The following is an 11,865-nucleotide window of genomic DNA, read 5'->3' as shown; positions in this document are numbered from 1 at the left end:
CACCTAGAGGCGGATGTGGCAGCATGTTCCCGTTGGAGGAGTCACGTTGACCAAGCGTGTTAGCAAAGAGCCATATCCGTGACTGGCAGAACTCCTGGACTGTAAAGCAGTCCTCGTTGAGTTAGGCTCTGGGGTTATGTCATCGGTCCACTTTAGAAGACATTGCTAGAAACAGTCCCATGAAAGTCATTATCTCATTGTTGGATTTATTGTAGGAATATTTTTGAGGGTGTGATTCATTCTTTCACACGGCATCTTTACAAGGAGCCCAAAGGAGAAATTTCTTCAATCTTTATAACCAGGAATAATAATATTTCTCCTGAGCATTTGCTTCGTTTTCTTCTTCGGGGTCCTCTAATTAGTGTCAGTGATCAGGTGGCCCCTGCGTTAACTGCTATGTAGTTTGAGGTGAGTTTGCAGGCCAGTGCCAACAAAGACACTGAGTTCACTGCAAACATTTTGTGGGGATGTGTGCTCACCTTACTATTAGTCTCATTTTTCCTTCTCTACCCTAATTTTTTTCTTTGTCTACTTTTCTGATATGTTGAACTAATCAAGACCCTCAGTTGAGAGGGGCTAGAAACTCAAGAAAAAAGGGAATACATTAGGACTACTAAGAAAACCCACGAATTGGTCTAACTTCCGCCATGGTTGGATCTAAGAATTCAAAAATTCTCATCAACACTTGGTGTCTTTTCCTCCATCTCTTCGCTTTGTTCTGTTCTATGGAGCCTCCATCCTCAGGCTCCTGCCTACTCCTTGAAGGCTCCTGGCAGCGTCAGACTCATATCACCGTACTGACAGCAGTGCCAGTGGAAGAAGAGCTTCTTTTTCCTCATGATTCCAACAAAGTTTCTAGAATTGAGTTTCCGTGGGGGACTTGGCAAAGCCACAGAGACCGGGCTGATGGAATTTTCAGATGCGCCAGGTGTAGGAACTTATGATGAGATGGTACCAGTTCCACCTGAGAGGTAGCTAGCTCTCTCAAAGAAAATGTGGACGTATAAGAATAAAAAGGATTTGAGACAGGAAAAACCAAAACCCTACAGTAACAATTTATATTAAATTTTATTTTTTAAATGGAAGCATGCCCACTTTCATAAGCTCCCTCATGTATTTTTTTAGAACAAATTGCGGTATTAATAAATACATGGAAAATCAGATTGTAATTTGATTACAATTACAGATGCTAAGTGAGGATGAAACGATATGAATGGTAACTGCGTGTATGAGTCAAATATTTTATGTCTCCAGGCTCTGACAGCTGAATCATCTGTCTGCACAAGCTGGAACAGACAGGTCACACCTGAGGGTCAGCTCTGGAGACACGTTGCAGGTTCTTTCTGCCTTGCCTGTCCTTTACTAGAGCTACAGTTGTCTAACCATCCTGAACTTCCTGGGTTACAGTAATACCATTCATTCCATGCAGCTTTAGACAAGTCGATGGAGCCAGAATTGCTTGGCCTTCCAGTTTCAGGCTCGGAAGCCAATCTGTCTTCTGCCAGTTTTTGTATATATCTCATCTCATCCATTATGGGCTGACTTTACAGTGTGAGTCTCAGTGCTTGGGAGGGGGATGCTGTACTTTCTGAACAATTACAAGGGAGGTAAAACATCACTCTTTTCTTTTCACAAAATGTTGTGAGCAAAGGGTGGTGGGAGGGCAGCTGGCATGCCCTTAGTTGCAGGTGGTGGGGCACACTTTGCCCTCAGATGGCCCACAGCCTCAGGTGGGGAGTGGTGGTTGTTATTGTTCAATCGCTAAGTCGTGTCTGACTCTTTGCAACCCCATGGACTGCAGCATGCCAGGCCTCCTTGTCTCTCACTATCTCCCAGAGTTTGCCCAAGTTCATATCCACTGAGTTGATGATGCTATCTAACCATCTCATCCTCTATCACCCTCTTCTTTTGCCTTCAATCTTAGGGAGTGGTAGAGATGACACTAGGTTGTGGACAACACTCTAAAGATATAGGAAAGGGTCACTCAGGCAGCTTCCCTAGAAACCAGGCACTGCAGTTTCACAGGGTACCAAAACTTCCTTGGACTCCTAGGGAAAGATGCTGTGTGAATTGACATTAGCTCCTGTAATCCATTGTTATGAGGCTGGCTGAACCTCCACCCTTACCTGCCGCCTATTCTTCCTCCCAGTAAGGAGGAGAAATCAGGGATAACAGGCACCTGTCAATGTCAGTTAATGCCAGGAAGCTTCACAATTACCCAGATATGGAGGGGACAAACTCTCTCAGCTCGGTAAGACCAGAATTTTTATTTCATCAGAAACAGGACCAAAGTTCTGTTCAGAGGAGGAATAGGAATATCACACTGGAGTGGATATTAGCAGAGAAAAGCTAGTCTTCTGGTTCACAAAGAGTGTGTGATTTTAGATTGTCGAGGAGGAAATGAATGGCAATCTGAAATGGAAAGTCCTCCTCCTCCCCCATCCCGTTCTTTCTGGTGCTTCTCCCCTCCCCTCATCCATGGGACCAGAACTCACACTTCTCCAACCTTCACCTTCCGCCCTGGAAGATCATAGAGAACTGACTGAAGGAGAAAGAGGTGGGACAGGGGTGGAGGGGGATGTCCATGGGAGAAGCCCTGCTGCCTGCAGGCATGAGGATTTGCTCCTTTCTGGGGTACAAGGGAATTAGGAGAGGGGGGCAAAGCCAGGAGCACAGTGCACAAATAACTCTCCCCTTCACCTCTGCCCTGCCCCCCAGCTTGTGCAGCTCCAGATCTTTGAGGCAATAACCGCATGTTTTAAAGACGAACAGCAGAGCTCCTTTAATGTCCAATATATATTTAGGAAAACAGGACATCTAACAAGTAGCAGCAGCTTCCTTTCTGTGTCTCTGTGGGTCACTAGGAAGCCAGGATCATCTAGCTAGACAACAACTCTGGTCCCAACAGTTTCTACTCCCAAGCGGATCCCTGGGGTCACACACTGAGGGAGAGCAGAGGAGAAACCTGCCAGGTCAATTACCTATCTGGTCCCTACATAGAACTAAAGGTTCCTAAAGACAAATCTTACTCCTTGATGGTCCTCCTTCCTCTCCCCTCATTAAAGTGACCAGATTTTGCCCAGAGGAAAATTTTCATAAATGATTACTAATATTTTTGGCAAAATCAAGTAAATTATAAACATTTCTTGAACAGAGGGTCCCAGCTTGGCACTGTGCCAACAGTGGTAGCCAAGCCAAGACAAAGTGTTGCAGGTGAGAAACACTGCCTCAAAAGAGTTAAAGAATGTAACACAAATGATACATCACAAGAAAGTGAACTGCTCAAGGCTTTATGAGAAAAACTTAGGTTAAGTATATTCCCAAGGGCATATAACTGGTCAGTGATGGAACCAGCATTGTAGCCTTCTCAAGACATCAAAGCATTTAGCACCAAAGGCATTCGGGAAGGAACTCTGTGCTATTCATCAAACTCCAGGCTCCAGGAAAAAGGTTTCTGAAAAATTAGTGTCAAAGCCTGGACTAGGATCTGGGCCTGTAACTTTTGGCTCAAATTATTGTAAGGTCTGGAAATTGTTTCCGAAAAGAAAGAAAGAAAAAAGGCCAAAGATGTCTGAGTAATAGGCACAGTTTCACTTTTTCTTACTGAAGGTCCTTTCTCAAATCTTAACATGGTTAACAGGTTCTGACCCTGTCATTATTTCTAGCCAACCCTTTTAAATGTCATCTTTAAGTCAACAGGTCAACTGTTGCCAGAATCATGGTCTAGGAACATGGGAGTCTTCATGCCTTATTTCTGTCTTTCAGGGACTTGACAGCTTTCCATCAATGCTCCCTGTCTTGTTATCCAGTGCTTTATCTTTTTTTTTATTTTTATTATTGCTGGTGATCCTAAGGCACCTACAATTTAAGATTCTTAGGCTCCCCATGACAGCAAAGGCCATTAAAATCAGAAGCACGAGTAACTAAAACTGGACTAGTTTTATTAAGAAAAAGGCTCACTGAGCTCTGCAGTTTGCCACACACTTTTCCATTAGTTTGTCAACCCTGCCTACACCTTCTCCTCCTCAGTAACAGTACTGGCATATCACTATGTGCTCCACTTACTGCGTTCTTTACAAATTGAAGGTTTGTGACAGCACTGCATTGTCAGATGATGGCTAGCATTTTTATCAATCAAGTATTTTTAAATTACAGCACGTGCATTGTTTTTCTAGACAAAATCCTACTGCATACTTAATAGGCCACAGTGTGGTGTAAACATAATCTTTATATGCACTGGAAAACCAAAAATTCATGTGACTCACTCTATTGCAATATTTGCTTTATTGCAGTGGTTTGGAACTGAACCCACACTCTCTCTGAAGTGTGCCTGTAGATATGCAGAAAGAAGCCAAGATAAAAGACCATGTAGCTGGATAGCTGGTGAGAAGTATTGCCCCAGCCCCTGGGACCCGCCCCCATGGGGTCTGCTACCCCATCTGCTCTTAGGTTCCAGGAGATCCCCATGTGCCCTTCCAACAAACCCACCTTGTAGTTTTAAGATCATTTTAATAGTCCTGGACAGACACCCGTGCTTACTGCTTATCCATTTGTCACTGGACTCCTTTAAGAGATTCTGTGTGTTTCAGTTGACATCTTTGCCATGCCACTCTAGTTTTATGAATTTGCTGATAAGTTTGAAGTCCAAGTTACTTGATTTTTGCTTTTATTTAATCAGGACAACATCTATTTGGCTTAAATTACAAATGGATATAACAATAAGCCAGAGAGTAAATTGGGGACATTTGAGATAGGAGAATATTATCTTGGGTTATAAATCTGAATTCTATCTCTAGTCACAAATTCTGAAGGGGATTTCCAGATAGCTAAAAATAAAGTGACTTGTTTCTTTTATTTATACAACATCAGCACATTCCGTCATCTTAACTCTTAAAAACAGGAGCTGGGAAAACCAGGCAGATGAATTCAAGGCTAATTTTAGAGATCAGGAAACTGAGTCTTAGAAAAGTTAAATGTCCCATTGGGCTGATTGGCCCATAAAAAGTGATTTTAGACCAGAATCTCCACCCCTTGCCTTGGGAAATGGGTGTTTCCACATCTCTTCTGTTGGAAGGCATTTCCCTCATTGCCTTGGGCAGGGGCCACTCTTTCTGATGTGTGTTCTTAGGGACAGACAGGGCTCTCTGTTGCTTCATGGCAACAACTCATCCTGTACATTATGGGATGTTTTGAAGTATTAAGGTTTTTTTTTTTCCCTCTGCTCCTGACTTTGCTTTATGGAGCAAAGATAACTCTAGTGAGATGTTAACAAGTTCTCAGAACTCCAGTTCAAACAAAGTCCCACTCTGGCTCTAGGACTACCCCTGCTGCCACCCTCCACCATCACCTGTGCAATTCAGGGGACCCTGGGGAGAAGAGATCTAAGAGGGCACTGCAGTCTGGAAGGAGCTGCCTTTAAGAAAACATATCATTTTCAGAAAGATGCTGCCCTCTCTCAGGGAGAAGGCCACCAACTGTCCCTCCCTCGAACTAGGGAAGCGAGGCCCATGAGAACTGCCTATAAACTCTGGTGGGGAGACTGCCATTTCAATCCCTAGATGAAAGTCTGTACTGCCTCTTGAGCTGCAGACTTGCTCCCACTGGTCTAAGCCCTGGGGAGAGAGCAGGGGCAGGTAGGGAGGCAAAGCATGATAAGGACACCACCCTTAAGTTCTCATTCCTCTAAAGGCACATAAAATGGCCTCTTCTTGTGCCCAAAGCCTCCAAAGGATAGATGAACGTGGGCACCGGAGGGAGGGCAGGGCTGCCAGGCATCAGCACAGTGAAGGGTACAGAGATGCTGGCCCCAGAGAAATGTGGGGAGTGGGGGCGGTGGCTGGTTGGAGCTGAATAACTGCCCATTGAAGGTCATTGCATCTGCCATGTGTCCAACTCACAGAGAAGGAGCCTGGATCCAGGGGAGGACCTTACCCAAGCAGCCACATTTGAAGACATCTTGTAGTGTCTTCCATCTCCCTGCTCCACTTGGCAGCAAAGCCCTCCCAATTACTCAGGGAAAACCCTTGGGGCCATCTCTAACTCCTCTTTTTCTCATACACCACCACTTTGCATCAGAAAAATTTGGTTGATTCCACCTTTAAAATGGGGTTCAATGCACAATACTGGATGCTTGGGGCTAGTGCACTGGGATGACCCAGAGGGATGGTATGGGGAGGGAGGAGGGAGGAGGGTTCAGGATGGGGAACACATGTATACCTGTGGCGGATTCATTTTGATATTTGGCAAAACTAATACAATTATGTAAAGTTTAAAAATAAAATTAAAAAAAAAGAAAAGAAAAAAAAAAAAAAATGGGCTTCCCAGGTGGCGCTAGTGGTAAAGAACTCACCTGCCAACGCTGGAGACGTAAGAGACGTGAGTTCCATCCCAGGTTTGGGAAGATCCCCTGGAGAAGGGCATGGCAACCTACTCCAGTATTCTTGCCTGGAGAATCCCATGCACAAGGGAGCCTGGCTGCTACAGTCCATGGGGTCGCAAAGAGTCAAACACGACTGAAGGGACTTAGCAACCTTAAAACACATCTGTGCTCTGATCACCCTTAATCACTTCTACCCTCATAAGCCAGAGTCAAATCTCACCTATCTTATTGCAATAGCCTTCTAACTGGTCTTGCTGCTTTGAACTTTGCAGTCTATTCTCTCCAGAGTGGCCAGAAGATCTCTTAAAACTTAACATCAACAGTTGTCACTCCCACTGTAAAGTTTTATCTCTATGAGGGCAGGGACTTAGTTTTGTTTACAGTTCCACCCCCAGAACATCACCTGTGTGCTAAATCCCTTCGGTCATGACTGACTCTTTGTGACCCCATGGATTGTATAGCCTCTAGGCTCCTCTGTCCATGGGATTCTCCATGCAAGAATATTGGAGTGAGTTGCCATTTCCTTCTCCTGGGGATCTTCCCGACCCTGGGATTGAACTCATATCTCTTTCTTATGTCTCCTGCACTGGCAGATGAGTTCTTTACCACTAGCATTACCTGGGTACGCTGTTAATATTCAACATGTGAAGGTTAGATAACTTCAGATGTTATTACATATTATGACCTTTAGGTAACAAGGCATCACTATCCTTCTCATGTGTAGAGGACAATTTGCCTGAAGCAGCCCAGGATGAGAACTCGGGTCTTTACCTCTTAATTCTGTGATTTCTCTAATACGTTCTGGGAACTCGGCTGCTGTGGTTGAGGCAGGAGCTCCAAGTGGGGAAATTCAGACTCAGCTTTTCCCAGATCTCACAGGTTCCAGCTTTCATTGTTAAAGGCCGGAAGAAATACTTCTGTTTCTGTGGTTACCTACAACTGCATCTCCTGCACAGGAAGTCAGTTAACCATGGCAGTACTCAGAAAACAAGCTGATGCAAGATATTTCTTCCCAGGTTTGTCTCAGAGCAATTCAGTTACCACTGATGAGGACGCCAAAGGAAAGAATAAACTGTTTTCAGGCATTTTCGTCCAAATCATAGGCTACCAGTCTGTTGGCATGAAATCCTGAAAATCAGAGATAAGGATGAAATCCAGTGTGAACAGAGGGCATTTAACACAGATTGGTGGAGAGTTTCGGTTCTGTTAATTGTTTGCTGTCTACACTGTTAGTTAAATGTAATTACCTGAAAAATCTCAACTGTGCATATGGGGAAAAAAAAAGAGAGAGAGAAGTTTGGTTCAGATCGTCAGTGAGAGGGATATGGATTCTCATTCTGTGGCCTGAAAGATGAACTAGTGTGGAGTGTATCCAGTGCTGGGTGGGGTTTTCAGACACTGTTAACCATTGTCGTCATATCGCCGCATTCCCTAGATTACGAGATGTCACCAGTATGCTCACTCCTCAGTTGACCAGAATACCCCAGTTCTCAAGCACTCAGGCCAAGAGGGCGCTGTCAGTATTCTCTCGTTTCCCATAATAGCATTACAGAGTTGGGTTTAGTAAAGAATGTGGGCTTAGGAATCAGGAGATCTGATTTCAGACTCTGGCTCTGCAGCTTGCTAGCTGGGGCAATGTAGTCTAGTTACCTAATCTCTGTTGGCGTCAGAGTCCCCATCTATAAAATGAGGACAACTAGAAGTGCTCACACTGCACTCAGCATGTGGTTCCCCATTTTAGTCTTTAATATTATTCATCTAAAGCATATTATTGGGCTTCCCTGGTGGTTCAGATGGTCAAAAATCTGCTTGCAAGGCAGGAGACCTGGTTCAATCCCTGGGTTGGTAAGATCCTCTGGAGAAGGGGATGGCAACCCACTCCAGTATTCTTGCCTGGAGAATCCAATGGATAGAGCAGCCTGGCAAGCTACAGTCCATGGGGTTGCAAAGAGTCGGATGTGACTGAGTGACTAACACACACACACACACACACAAACAAAGCATATTATTAATTGGAGGGTGTCAGTTCAGTTCAGCTCAGTCGCTCAGTTGTGTCCTACTCTTTGCAACCCCATGAATCGCAGCACGCCAGGCCTCCCTGTCCATCACCAGCTCCCGGAGTTCACTCAAACTCATGTCCATCGAGTCGGTGATGCCATCCATCCATCTCATCCTCTGTCATCCCCTTCTCCTCCTGCCCCCAATCCCTCCCAGCATCAGAGTCTTTTCCAATGAGTCAACTCTTCACATGAGGTGGCCAAAGTACTGGAGTTTCAGCTTTAGCATCATTCCTTCCAAAGAAATCCCAGGGCTGATCTCCTTCAGAATGGACTGGTTGGATCTCCTTGAGGGTGTAGTTAAGTGTTAAAGCAATGAAGCCGTGGAGGACAGGGCATTGTATAGTGACAGTCACTGGTGTTGAACACTTGATCACACAGTTTACCATCCAGAACATTTTTATTCTGAAAATTGTTAGCATACTTTGTTCCTATAATCAGTCAATGAATCCAGTTCCCCTTTCTGCTTTGGCTGCCAAGAAGATCAGAACCAAGTCAGTGGCTTAACCCTGCTATCAGTGCAGGACTGGGAGGCCTGTGGACCTTTGCTGGGACTTTCCTTTCTCATTGATTATCATTCTATTCTGTTTACATTTTTTCCTATCATAGATTTTATTTTCCATTGTATTAAATGGCATTTAATAAATGACTTAAGCCTTTTGTGGGATAAGGTCAGGCATGTAACTAGGTTACTGAAGAGTTTAAACTTCTTGGAGTATAAACATGAAATATTTTGATTTATTTCAATGGCTATTCCCAAGTCCCTATTATACTCCATCAAATCATTCTTTAGGCTGTAACAGAATTTAGATATATTCCATAACTTTCCCTTCACTTTCAGCTGTTAAAATTTTGCCTGACACGGTATAAAACTTCAATGTTTTATGTGGTTCAAAGCTCTATACCTTTCCTCTCCAGTTGTCAGGGCTCTAAATATATACAGAGGGAGCTATACTCAATATTTTGCAATAACCTATAAGGGAAAAGCCATGAAATTAATAGACGCTTACTCCTTGGAAGAAAAGTTATGACCAACCTAGACAGCATATTAAAAAGCAGAGACATTACTTTGCCAACAAAGGTCCATCTAGTTAAGGCTATGGTTTTTCCAGTGGTCATGTATGGATGTGAGAGTTGGACTATAAAGAAAGCTGAGTGCCGAAGAATTGATGCTTTTGAACTGCGGTGTTGGAGAAGACTCTTGAGAGTCCTTTGGACTGCAGTCAGTCCTAAAGGAAATCAGTCCTGAATATTCACTGGAAGGACTGATGCTGAAGCTGAAACTCCAATACTTTGGCCACCTGATGTGAAGAACTGACTCATTTGCCAAGACCCTGATGCTGGGAAAGATTGAGGGCAGGAGGAGAAGGGGACGACAGAGGATGAGATGGTTGGATGGCATCACCAACTCGATTGACGTGAATTTGGGTGAACTCCGGGAGTTGGTGATGGACAGGGAAGCCTGGTGTGCTGCGGTTCATGGGGTTGCAAAGAGTTGGACACGACTAAGTGACTGAACTGAACTGATAAGGGAAAATAATCTGAAAAAATAGGTATATATGTACGCATACCTGAATCACTTTGCTACCTGAAGCTAACACAGCATTGTAAATCAACTTTACTTCAATAAGTTAAAAAAAGAAAAAGAAATAAATGCATACAGAAAGAGATTTATTGTAAGAATTGGCTCAGATGATTTTGGAGGCTGGCAAGTCCCAAGATCCACAGTTGGCAAGCTAAAGACACAGGGGAATGATGGTGTAATTCTAGTCCAAGTCTGAGGGCAGGTGAAGATGAACTGATATCCCAGCTCAGAAACAGACAAAGATCCACTTCTCTCTTGCTCAGTCTTTTACTCTATTCAGACCTTCAACAGGTTAGATGAGGTTCATCTACCTTGGGAGGGCCGTCTGCTTTACTGAGTCCTTGGATTCAAATGTTAATCTCATCTAGAAGAACCTTCATAGACACACACAGAATAATGTTTAACTAAATATCTGGGCACCCTGGGGCCCATCAAGTTGACACATAAAATTAACCGTTGCAAGTGGGAAAGAGGGAAGAAGAAAGGGAAAACTTGTTTTCACTCAGCTAGTGAAGCGCCTCCCTTGCGTTGCTAACTATCCAGGTCATAGTGCTCAGTGTCCATGCCGCCCATGTGACAGACATACATGCAGCAGTTCTTCGGACACTCCTGAGGAATCCCTCCTCCTCCCTAACAAAAGCAGTTAGCTCCAGCTCCATGCCCTCTACTCCACACTGGACGGACAACCCTCTTAGGTGGGATGACAGCAAGATGGCTCAACCTCAGCTCCCTGCAATGTCGTGTTTCCAGCTGTCCCATGGGAAGTTCAAGCTCATGGCCAGGCCCAGTGGTGGGCATGCAGCTCTGAGTGGTGGAGAAGCTTTCTGTACCTCCCACATCGCTGCAATCCTCTTCGATGCAGAGATGGAAGAGCTGGTCTGCTGTGAATATCCAACCAGGGGAAGGAGGTGCCCATCTCCTTTACATGCTTCTTTAACCTCTATACTCAATTCTCTTGGCAGTCCCCCTTACCATGGAACATCTTATTATAGGTATAAATTAATTAATAATACTTAATATTATTCATTTATTGGTGATTTCTGGCTATTGGGCATGTTGGATAGTGAGCTGCTCTGTATTTTCCTTCTCACAAATTCTAGCTCTCTTCCTGTTTTATTTCTTACTACAATAGTTCAATAGTTCTTACTACAAAGGTCTCCATAATCTTTCCATATCCACTGAGGCTTGGAGCCAATTTTCTCCCTGTAGCTGAACTCTCAGGTGTCGAGTCTAGCCATGGGACAGGTATTTAAAAATACAGACTGTAAGGTCAGCAGACCTGGGTTTGAATCCCATATTTCTTCCTTCTTAGCTGTATGAACAAATTGCTTTAACCCATGAGGCTCAGTTTCTTCCTTGTAAAATAGAGAATAGTAATCTTATCTGTGTGCTTCCCTGGTGGCTCAGATGGTAAAAATTCTGAGGTGGTAAAGAATCTGAAAAAGTAAAGAATCCTGCAGTGCAGGAGATCTGTGTTTGATAGCTGTTGGGAAGATCTCCTGGAGGGGAGCATGGCAACCCACTCCAGTATTCTTGCTTGGAGAATCCCCATGGACAGAGAAGCCTCATGGGCTACAGTCCATGGGGTCACAAAGAGTCGGACACGACTGAGTGACTAAGCACAGCACAAGCACAATCTTATCTGTATTGATACAAAACTAATTAAACATTTATCCCAGAATGTGGCATATAGTGAGTATTCAATAAATGGTAATAGATAGGCTGGGTTGAGGGGAAGGTCCCATTACAGTTTAGAATTTGTCCTGCATGTGTGCCAAGTTGCTTCAGTCATGTCCAGCTCTTTGTGACCCTATGGACTGTAGCCCTCCAGGCTCCTCTGTCCA

Source organism: Bos taurus, chromosome 26, assembly GCF_002263795.3.
Source record: "Bos taurus isolate L1 Dominette 01449 registration number 42190680 breed Hereford chromosome 26, ARS-UCD2.0, whole genome shotgun sequence".
NCBI classification, from domain to species: domain Eukaryota; kingdom Metazoa; phylum Chordata; class Mammalia; order Artiodactyla; family Bovidae; genus Bos; species Bos taurus.
Note: the sequence above shows the minus strand (reverse complement) of the source record.